The 11,611-nt window shown below is 47.7% G+C and overlaps 1 long non-coding RNA gene across 1 annotated transcript; it reads left to right on the forward strand.

The window, feature by feature from the left end:
- The first annotated feature begins 155 nt into the window (after window positions 1–155).
- Window positions 156–10,982, forward strand: LOC143272349 (uncharacterized). Its single transcript, XR_013049835.1, has 3 exons — window positions 156–417; window positions 6,670–6,752; window positions 8,099–10,982. It is a non-coding gene; the product is annotated as an uncharacterized LOC143272349 (long non-coding RNA).
- The last annotated feature ends 629 nt before the right edge of the window (window positions 10,983–11,611 follow it).

The raw sequence follows: 11,611 nt of genomic DNA on the forward strand, positions 1-11,611 counted from the left end.
CCCAACTGTGGAGTGAGCAGTTTTCCCCTGCCGTATACACCCACTACAATGTGCCACTTCACCCGGGCCCAAAGTGACAGAGACATTCTACCATGGACTAAAGTTTCCAGAACTATTAACCCAAATAAACCCTTTCTCTCTTAAGGTGATTTTCTTATTGTGACGGAAGGCTGACTAATCAAATGGGTGAAGACAGAGGTCTTGGAAACATACGAAGCTGTCATGAGTGGAGCCCTCTTACCGGCTATGGTTTTGTTCAGTTGGCATCCGGTATGAGAAGATGACTCAGTCAGCAGCTATTTGGCCAGAGGAATAGAAAGATCCAGAACTTACTTAAGAGAAGGAAGACAGGGGGTCTTCAAGCTCCTAATTGCAGGGATTACAACCAAGGTGGCCTCTCAGAGACCAAGTCTGCAGGTAACTCTTCTCTACCTCGGCCTCTCTCTGCTCCATCCCTGGAGCCCAGCTTCCCCAGGTCCATGGCACTCTACTCCCACAATCATCTACTGTGTGGCCCTGCCTGGCACTGGCTACAGCTGGGCCCCCACTTCTTATCTATCACAAGACAACTTCCTGTCTCTGTAGCCTCAGGCCCACCACATGAGAGGTGTCCCTTTCGGCTTGCTCTAGGATGTGTCATGAGAGTACCATCCTATGTGGCCTAGACCTGAATCAATAAGATATACACATAGGCTAGATGTGGCTTTCTGGGATGTAGTCACACATCTCAAAGTTTCATTTTACAAATGAGTCAAGTGTATCTTTTGGTCCAAGTTAGAGTGCAAGGTGACATAGACTCAATGACAATACCGGGCTTGAATTTGGTCTTCTAAACTCACAGCACAAGGTCTTTTCAGGGCATCACTGTGGTCTTTTTCTGGCTCAAACATAAGGGAGAATTGGCCTTTGATGGACATGCTGCGCCACTGAATTGCAAAAAAGAAAATGATGTGATATTACAGTCATGCAGAATGTATCATAAGCGGGCAGAGGTGGAAGGGACCATTCATATAGTGCTCATCAGCCACTAGATCTCCCTGGGACACATTTTGGGTGTCTTCCCTTGCTCTCTGAATCCATCTCCAAATACAGTGCTCCATCCTGTATCCACACCCTCCCAACCATACCAGAATAAAAGAACACTTATTCTGAGAAACTAGGCTAGGCCCTGGGGATGCAGTGAATAAATAGGCAGGATTTCTGCCATGATGAATCTGAGGATAGACAAATTCATATTTTGATTTGTTGTGACAGGAAGGGACAGGAAGCCGTGGGAACATTTAGAAGGCCTGGTTTGGCTCCCAGGAGGCCCTGGGGGAAGTGTTGGTCTGAGGCCTGAGGATGAGCTGTGCCCATTGCTGGTGTTTCTGAGTGTGCCCAGAACCATGTGTTAGGTAATGTGATCCCATCCACACTACAGATCAGGAACCGAGTGTAGGAGTTTGTATGCACTGGCTCATGCTGTGTGGCTTAAGAAGAAAGTGCTCCAGCCTGTCTGTCACACAGAGCATCACTGAAGACTTGTGCCAGTGGCCACAGAACCACGTGACAGCTGATACGTTGGCAATGGTATGCAGCAACAGCTGGAGGTGGGGAGAAGGCCACCCTCTTTGGAATCCAGCAGGAAAGGAGCAGCCAGGTACAAGAGGCGGCCTGGGGCTTTGGAGGGCCTTGTAAAGACTCATGGACCAGGTTAACAGTTCATTCCAGAGTGCTGAAGAGATGGCTCAGTCTATAAAGTGACTTGCACACAAGCATGAGGACTAGTGTTTGGATCTCCAGCATCCATAGAAGACTCAGGTGAAGTGGCATGACTTCAGGGCTGGAGAGGTGAATGAAGACAGGCAGATCCCCAGAACAGCCAGTTTACGAACTGAATTGATAAACTCCAGGTTCAGTAAAAGACTTTCTCAAATACTAGAAGGGGGCTGGTAGACGGCTCAGGGGCTCAAGGACTTGCTGTGTAAGCACAAGGACCAGAACTCAGATCCCAGGACTCACATAAATGCCAGGTGGGTGTGTGACCTGCCTATAATTCCAGCCTTAGAAGGGCAGGCAGGGGATGCTCAGAGCAAGCTAGCTTGGGAAACAAGTCCTGTTGGAGAACTCTGAGTGTGATTGAGAGACCTGTCCTCAGTGACTAAGGTAGAAGAGACATTGAAATGATTCCCAACATCAGTCTGGAGCATCTGCATCCATGCACACACACATGCACACATACACACATGAAAATCATGCATGCACACAGTCTCTCTCTCTCTCTCTCTCTCTCTCTCTCTCTCAAACACACACACACACACACACACACACACACACACACACACACACACACACACACTGGTTTTTATTTTAAATGCGATAGGTAGGAAGACACTAAAGGAATTTAAGGACAGGAAACACGTGATCAGAAATGTGTATTTTTAAAAGACCATTCTGTTTGTGGGATGACGCACAGATTGGAAGGGGGCAGGAAGAGATGTGAGAAGACAGATATAGAGGCCACTGTCTGGGCCCCGAGGAGGGATGATGGCTGTGTGTGTGTGTGTGTGTGTGTGTGTGTGTGTGTGTGTGTGTGTGTGTGTGTGTGTGTAGGGGGTGCCCATGAAGACAGAGAGATGCAGAGGGAGATGGCAAGTAAGATGGACATTGTTTTGGGACATGGGCATTAGTGGCCAGGAAGATGCCTGGTAATTCCTCAGATGCTGTCTGTTGTAGGCTGATTTCTTCACAGAGGAAGAATGTTCTAGAAAGCTGTGCTAACTTCCTGTGTTTTCATTTGTACCTCACAAACCCAAAGGATAATTTTACTTTGAAGGTATTTGAGAATAGCTGTGTATGAGGGGCAGTGGGATAGCTGTGGGGAATGACAGGGTGTCAGCCACCTATTGACTTTTCTGCTACTTGTGGATGATGAGCCATCACAAGGCCAAGGAATTAGCAGGAGGGACTGAAGTGAACCCCTGTAGAGCAGAGGCAATGGGGTTCCTAGCAGCTGTCCTGGGGGTGAGGTTGAAGGCTGGTTCTCTCAGCTCACTTGGCAGAGAATTCAAATGACTCTTGTTGCTTCCTGAGGATTCATGTTCTTTGAACCCTGGTTCTTTCAGGGGGTCTAAGCACATATTGGGGAAGAAATGAACAGAACCAAAGCTATGAGGATTCCCACTGCAGGCATTGCAGCTGGACAGAGCTGTGGAAATGAAGGGCCGAGGGCAGCCACGACACAGGCGTCTTCTGGGAAAGGGCAGCGTCATCCTATCACTATCCCCACAGAAGTCTTGTGGTCTCATCTGAACACCCTGCCTGGCTGTTCCTGTGTACTTGCCCCAGATAAGAACACGTTGCACAAGCATTCTCGCTGTTATGGTGCCTGTGCTGGCTCCCCCATGGCAGCCAGCCTCCCAGCTGCCAGGAGTGGTGGCTACGGAGGGCTCTCAGGTCTAGAAATGACTCTAGGACCTTGCTGTTTGCCCAGAGTCACGTGCTCTTCCCATGGCAGCCATGGCAGTGTTGAAGGCCATGCTGGCTCCAGAACACCCCACAGTCCCAGTTCCTGCTGCAGCTGCCTGGGAAGTTCAGTCACACTCTGCCCAAGGACACACCCCCAGGCCTCCGGACTGCATAGTTCAATCAGAGTCAGTTTGCTGGGAATCTCACCCAAGACACTTTGGTGGCTTTGTAATCTGTCAGTGCGTTTTGTCAATATACAACAGTTCCATTGCTGCCTGTCTCCAGCTGGGTCCCAGAGGGACTTCCTCTTGAGATTGTGGAGGTAAAGAGGAAGCATGGCAGACTTCCAGCATGCTGACATACTTGCTGCCCGCTGACTCATTTTCTTGCTGTACATGTATTTAGCTCAGCGCCAGGGGACCTGCACTCCTGAGCCTCAACCCTTCACCAAGGACAGACTCAGAAAGCACAGATGGGGTCCAGACCACCCATGCTTCCCCTGTGGACTTGAGGTTCAGGCATTAGACACAGAGGCTGTCTTAGAGAGGCCACTTAACCAGCCCCTTGACACATAGATATATTTCCTGGAAAACCAAACCAAACCAAAACCCTAAGATACCTTTCAGATCTCTTTCTGATCTCCCACCCTCCCCTGTCCCTCCCTTCCTCCCTTTTTCCCTCTCTCCCTCCCTTTCTCTTGTTCTTTTTCTCTGGCTCAACACTGAATTAAGGGAAAGCCAAAGCCTCTGGACAGACAACCCAGCAGCAGATCAGGATTAACTGGAGAACCGGAAGCTCCATTGAAATGTTTGCTGTTCGGAGGCGTGTGAGTCCTTTGTGTGTCCATCCTGATGTTGGGTGGGAAGTCAGGCTATCCTTGCCATGAATGAATGTATAGTTGATGGAAAGGCCTAGAGCAGTGGTTCTCAACCTTCCTAATGCTGCAACCCTTTAATACAGTTCCTCATGCTCTGGCAACCCCCGACCACAAAATTATTTGCTACTTCATAACTATAATTTCGTTACTGTTATGAATCATAATACAAATACCTGTGTTTTCTGATGGTCATAGGCGACCCCTGTGAAAGGGTCATTTGACTCCCAGAGGGTTGCGACCCACAGGTTGAGAACCGTTGGCCTAGAGCAATTGACAGGATCCATGTTAAAGGAGACCCTGCTCCAGCTCCTCCTGGCTTAGGGCTTCACTGGTGACTGTTCCTGTGAGGACCTGCCCAGGCACAGTGGGCCTGGTGTTGTGTGGAGCAGAAGAGGGTATGAGCCTCATGGAGGGTGAGAGTACGCTGCTGGTGAGATAGGAAAATCTTCCTCTTTCTGCTGTCTCCCCTGTCTACATGTACGTTTGCAGACTTTGCTAGGTCCCCAAGATAGCCCCACCCCAACCCCTAGAACTTTTGACTGTTCCTTCCACTCTTTAAAAAAATGACTTTGCAGCTATAGTTCAGTTAAGGACCGTATTAGGCAGGGTTCACTAGAGGGACAGAGCAGATAGAAGCCTTTTATGCTGGTAACAGGCATTTATTAGACCGATTTCTGGTGTCTAAACAGAGAGAATGGTTTCCGCTGATCTGAAGGCACCAGTTGTGAGCCTGCTGCACGGACCTTCATGTGTATATGACAGTCAGTACTTCCTGCCAACAACAAGGGTGTGGCCTTTGAGAAAACGGTATGGGGAGAAGAGCCGCAGCTGGACAGAGCGTATAGGACTTTGTGCAGGTGGCTGGGAGAAGGAAGAGGAGTTCAGATGCAAAGAAAGCGAAAGTCCAGGGCTGGAGCCCAACACACCTGTGTGTGTAGCCTGGCTTGACTTCTCATTCGGTCTTTGATTTGTGAAACCCTTTGAGCATCCTTGTCTAAAAGATAGAGAAAGTACTATATACCTTATATACTGTTGAGAGAATTTAATGAGCAAGGTCAAGCTAAAAATAGCATGTAGTACTCTAGCCCAGTTAAATGCCAAGCAGGTGGTACCACGAGAAGAGGTGGTAATTCAAGTGAGGATCTAGCAACTCTGGCTTTCAGAAGAGTGGACCCCTGAGATCTGGTGCTAAATCACACCTCCATTTGCCAGCTTGCCAGGGCTGCAGCCAACATTATGTCTGTGGGAGTCAGAAACAGTGCTCAGGAAACAGGGAGTGGATTTGCCTGGGGGAGGGTAGAGGGTGGCAGGAACCAGGCAGATTCTGGGTACCAGTCCCACAGGGTCTCAGAACACCAGGCAGCAATACCAGCCACTTGATTTGCAGAGCTCAAAATGAAGGTGCAGGCCCCCTTGCTCAAAAAGTATTAAAAAATCTCTAGGCAAGAAGAGCAAAGGACCACATCAGGCAGGGACGGAGCCTTCTGAGCACAGCTTTCCTAAACACAGGGCCCTGGGAGACAGCACAGATGGCAGGTCTGTGGTCCAGCCCCTCTGGGAGACAGCAGAGACTGCAGGTCTGTGGGCCAGCCCTGCCATGTTGAAGACAGTAGGTATTAAGAATGAAGTTCAGCCAGGCCAGGCCAAGCAGGGCAGAGTTTAGCCACAGGCCAAGGCACAACTCTGGCAGATTCGGGACTGTCCAGGCTGTCTGACCCTGTGCCTGGAACAGCAGCTCTGGCGAGGGCACAACATTGTCTGTGCAGCTTGTCTTTACTGGACACAATTGCATGCTAGAAAAAATGAAAATACTTTCTAAGTGCTATTTCTCTTGGTTTATTCTGTGGCTTGGCCTAGGTTTAAAAAGAATTAATAATAATATTAATTGAGTTGCATATTGATTCATTTAAAGGTGCATTAAACTTTTGCAATTCATTTGCTGTATTGTTCTGCATATGTCCTTCCTGCAGTAGGTACTTACTTTTATACCCATTTTGCAGATACAGAAACTGAAGTAGAGAATGTCATCTTGGGAGCTGCCTGGGACTAGTCACTGGTTCTGAGCCAGCAGGCTGTACATCCTTGTCTGAGAGCCTGGCATCCTTCCCCTTGCTCCTTGGGCCCAGCCTTGGACTCCCTTCTTCTCACTTTAGCTCTGATTAACATTTGGAGATCAGCTCACTGTTAAAATTATTTTCTGCCTATATGAACATGTATAACTTTCAAAGAAAATGGCACTAATTTTTTTACCCCCAGGCACAATAGACTGACTATAAACAGCCACAGACTCTATGGGGGTCAGGGGGTTCTTGGTTCTGGTGTCAATTGTGTGATTTTTTTTTTAGACTATCACCAATATTCTTTGGGGCACTGAAAGACTGTCAGAGATGGAAGTTAATTTTTTAAATGCCCTGAATCTCTAAGCCAGGTAATGCATGGGGGATACTGGGGATAGCCACACTGAGATTCCAAGCCCGTCATGCCTGGTGCTATAAATCTAGATAAGAACCCATGACTGGGGAGTTTAGAGGCCCTAGAGTTGAACCTACTACTATTACTTTGCTGAATGGACATAGTTTCAACTGTCTTCTAGATTCATGTCACTTTACTCGTTAGTGCTGCTTGAGTCCTTATCTGAGAACTGTCTTTGTGCAGCGGATGGCAGTTAGTACAGAGACTTGCCACTGGTGCAGAGAATAAGTGTCTATGGAGGTTTCAGCCATCGCTGGAACATCTATATCACACACACCACCCCTTCAGGTCCATTGAATATTGGAGCAGAGGGAGTAAAAATATTTTAAGAGCCAGAGGTCAGGGAGGACTGGGGCAAAACTTCCTTCTGAGCAGGACAGGACCATTGCACTCATGAGCCCACAGAGCAGCTGTGGTTGCCTACACGAGACCTGCATGGGATCAAGCCACCCAGCATTCCAGCATTGCTACTTTTGAGAGCCCTGGGTCCCAGAACCCAGACTAGGGTCTTCAAGAGGATGCAGAAAGACACATACAATGAAGGTTCTCTAATGGATACAGCCACAACATGGAACCTCCGCTTATTGGGTATAGTACAGGAGGAGGGTTAGCTAGCCTTGGTAGGAGGTATCTGTAGGAGCAGTCTCAGGCTCTGAACATCCCAGAGGAGGAAGCTGCACTTGCTAGTCTGGCCCACGCTCATCAGTCATCACATTGATCAATTATTCATAAACACTCTTTTTGGACTCTGTTTCATCCTCCATCTTGAACCTGGCCTATATAGATAATGGCTTTGCCCATTTCCCATGGACCAATTAGTTTCAGAGTTCTTGACTAGCTGTGCCTATGTCAAAATTCACATTTGCTTATGTCTTCACTCACTCAGGACTTCCTCCATTCCCTACAGAGTATGGATGGGGGAGGGACATGAGCGCCTCCACCCCTAGCTGAGGCTCTGTTGACAGTTGTTGGCTGTTAGGGGGAGGGCTGTGCTCTAGTGGATTGCCCCATACCCATGTGTGCATGGGCAGCACTAACTGGATTGAATATATATATATATATATATATATATATAAAGCCAAAACAAGAAGGACTTGAATTTAGGGGCTGTTGGGAGGGACCTGGGAGAGGTTGGAAGTGGGGAGTGGAGAATGAATATGATCAGCACATAATGTATGTGCATATGAAATGCTCAAAGGATAAGTATGTTTAGCTCTGACATCGCCCTGACACCCACTAACACTATTGTTCTGAGCAGGGAACAAATGGGCCACCACTAGTCCTTGCTCTTTCTTTCATCAGGTTCCTCATTCTAGAAGGAAAACCCCACCAGCCAATGATCCAAGTTCTGAAACACTGATGGTCTAGCATGTGACGCCAAAGTTCCTCTTCCTGACTGGAGTTCAAGTTTACAGGTCTGGCTTCCAAAGTTCAGCTTCTCTGAGATGAGACATGACCCCGAGTTTCTCTGGGTTGATAGAGACAGAGACATTCTGAGGTCATCCCTGACATTGCCCTGGCTCACCTGTGGTCTTTTCCTGGCGCCTCTAGCTGGTGTTTCACATCGGTAGGCCCAGAAGCTTATGTCTCAGTAATTCAACAACTACAGCAGCTGGTTATTTTCCCTGAAGATTTAATACTTGTCATTTATCTGTGTCAAAACTGCAAAGAAGAAAGTTTCCAAAGACAGATTTATTATGTGCACTGAGCATCTCAGGTGCAGCGGTGCATACAGATGTGCCGAAGCCCATATTTCCCCCCTGGTTTTGTTCTATAAAAATAGCCACTCTTACTTTGCATTCAGACAAGTGAGGAATATAGAGTCTTGAGCCATGAGTCACCATGGGGCACTCAGAGAGTCACAGTATTGTGAGAATGAGCTCTACCATTAGCTTTGGGGTCAGCCACAAGCTGGCAGGGTTGGCTTTGGCAAGGGGCAAGCTGCACCCAGAGTTGCTTGGAAATTTGTGAGGCTTGGGGCAAAATGAAAATGTGTGGCCTCAAGGTTAAAAAGCAGAAAAGATGTGCCATTATAGATAAGCTTTTTCTTCTCTTCTGTGGTCTTTCTGCAGGCTTGATGTGGTGGTTTTCATTTGTTATTTAATGGCCTAAGAAAGATTTGAGTTTTCTGCTATTGCCATGGGTTCTAAAGTTTATTTTTATGTCACATAATGCAGATATAAATACAAATGTGGGACAGTTGGCTGGCGCACGGAATCACTGCAGCTTTATCACTCCTGTTGGCAGCCCCTTGCGACAGGGAATCCTGAGTTGTCCAGAAGAGACAGACCCAAGCCATGCTTGAGACAGGAGGCAGAAAGGGTCTCCCAGGCATGGAGCCTCTAAGGGAGGACCCCCAGAGTGAGGAAAGTGTGGACCCTCCAAGTGCTCTGGAGTCCTGTCCTCAGGCCCCATCTCCCTCCAGTGGAGGATTGAGAAGACCTCAGAGGCCACTAGGGAGGTGGCTTGGAGAAATTAAGTCTCATAGCCTTCTTTTCCATGAATCCTCAACTCCAACGCAGAGTAGATAGGTTGCTTGGTAATGGTTTAAAATGGTAATGGTTGCTTGGTAATGGTTTAGGTGTCACTGCTGTCTGTATCACACATGGTGCCTGGATTGGGGAGTTGAATGGTTAGGTTCCCAGGAGATGTGACCTCTTGGCTGTCCTTCCTCTAGATGGGTAGCCCTTTTCTGAAGGACTCTGCAGGGTATGTGCTGGAGTCTTGCTTTCCTCTGTGTGCCTAGGATGGAAGGCAACAGTAATTGTGGGGTGGGGTTTAGAGGAGCGGTCCTGCAGGCCGTCCTGAGAATTATCCATGGAGGCATGACCATGAGTGAGCTGAGATCCATAGACTCTTTGAATGCCCATTGCCTATCCCATAGGTTCAAAACAAATTCAGTGATAAAAATATTAATAATTTACAAATGGCAGCTATGAAGCTGTAAGCTAGAAGTAGAAGGCTCTTCTGAGGAAGAAGCCTTATATCAGTGCACTGTTGTGAGGCCTGCCTTAGCCGTAACCTTAGATCAGAATCACGGCCTGGGACTGATACTGCCCTGTCTGCAAATCCATAGACCCTGTATTCAAGGACCATTGTTCAGCAGGTCATCAGCTGTTAGAGCTATGAGGCAGAGAGCAGCCACAAAAAATACTAGACTCAGAAGTAGGAATTGTAGTCTTGTCCATAGGAACCTCTTGTCTGTGAAAGTTTAATGACCACTGTACTTCCCAACAGATGGTCCCCAATTTAGCATGTTTTGACTTTATAATGGTGTGACAGTGATATGCATTCAGTAGTCCATACTCCCAATTTTGTGTTTGGATTGTTTCCTGGGCTAGTGGTATGTAGTATGATTGACTCTTTCAAGTTTTAAATTTAAATTTAATTTTATGTGTATGTGTGTTTTTCTTGCATGTATGTCTGTGCACCATGTGTGTGCCCGGAGCCTCCAGAGACTGGAAGAGGGCACTGGATCTCTTGGAACTGAAGTGACTGCCATGTGGGTGCTGAGAACAGAGTGTGGGTCTTCTGCAGGAGCAGCTGGTGCTCTTAACTGCTGAGCCATCTTTCTAGCTCCATGACTGACACTGTAAGAGGCTGGGCAGTGGTGAGCCACAGTTCCTTGCCATACAGACATGAGGGTGAGCAACCCATGCTCCAAAGTATATAATGCTGTTGAGATAGAGTGCCCAGTAGGTGAGGGATTAAGTGCGTTCAGCAGGATATTTTAAATTTATCACTGATTTATCAGGGCACAACTCCATCATAAGCTAAATAGCATCTGTATATAAAAAAGGACAATAAAAAATAAACTGTTAGAGGAAACTGCCATTATCCACGCATGTCATGATCTTGTACCTTGGAAAAAGAAAGACAGGCCAACAGTGGCAGAATGAAAAATGTACCCCAAGCCATCCCAAAGATAGCAGACCATGTAAATTGTTCTTATTCTGGACAAAGGTCTTTGCAGAGATGGCCAACTTAGGGCTCTTGGGACGAAGAGGTGGCCTTGGATTACCCGAACTGAACTAGCATTCCCAACGTCCTCATGGGAGGGTAGCAGAAGTTGGTTCCATTGTCTTTCTTTTCCCATAGCTCTGATGAAATACCCTGACAAAAGCACCTTAAGGGAGAGAGGGTTGATTTGGCTCACGGTTTCAGGTTACAGTCTGTCTCGGCAGAGAAGGAGCAGAAGCAAGAGCTTGAGGGAGCCAGTGACCTTGCATCTCCAACCAGGAAGCAGAGAGCAATGTGTGCCACTTAGAATCCACAGTCTAGGATTCTAGCCAGGGAATGGTCCTGCCCACACTGCAGAAGGGTGTTTCCACATCAGTGAACATGACAAAGATAATTGCCCACAGGTACACCCAGGTGATTCTCACAGGTACACCCAGGTGATTCTCACAGGTACACCCAGGTGATTCTCACAGGTACACCCAGGTGATTCTCACAGGTGTGCCCAGGTGATTCTCACAGATACACCCAGGTGATTCTCACAGGTACACCCAGGTGATTCTCACAGGTAGACACAGGTGATTCTCACAGGTAGACACAGGTGATTCTCACAGGTACACACAGGTGATTCTCACAGGTACACACAGGTGATTCTCTCAGGTACACACAGGTGATTCTCACAGGTGTGCCTGGGTGATTCTCACAGATACACCCAGGTGATTCTCACAGGTGTGCCCAGGTGGTTCTGGAGTCCATCAAGCTGTCCATCAACATTAACCCTCACACGGTGAGAGGCAGAAGAGAAGGCCATAGGATGACTGAGGCAGAGGCTTCAGTGATGTGGTCATAAGCAGTGTT

This window comes from Peromyscus maniculatus, chromosome 1, assembly GCF_049852395.1.
Source record: "Peromyscus maniculatus bairdii isolate BWxNUB_F1_BW_parent chromosome 1, HU_Pman_BW_mat_3.1, whole genome shotgun sequence".
Taxonomy (NCBI): Eukaryota; Metazoa; Chordata; class Mammalia; order Rodentia; family Cricetidae; genus Peromyscus; species Peromyscus maniculatus.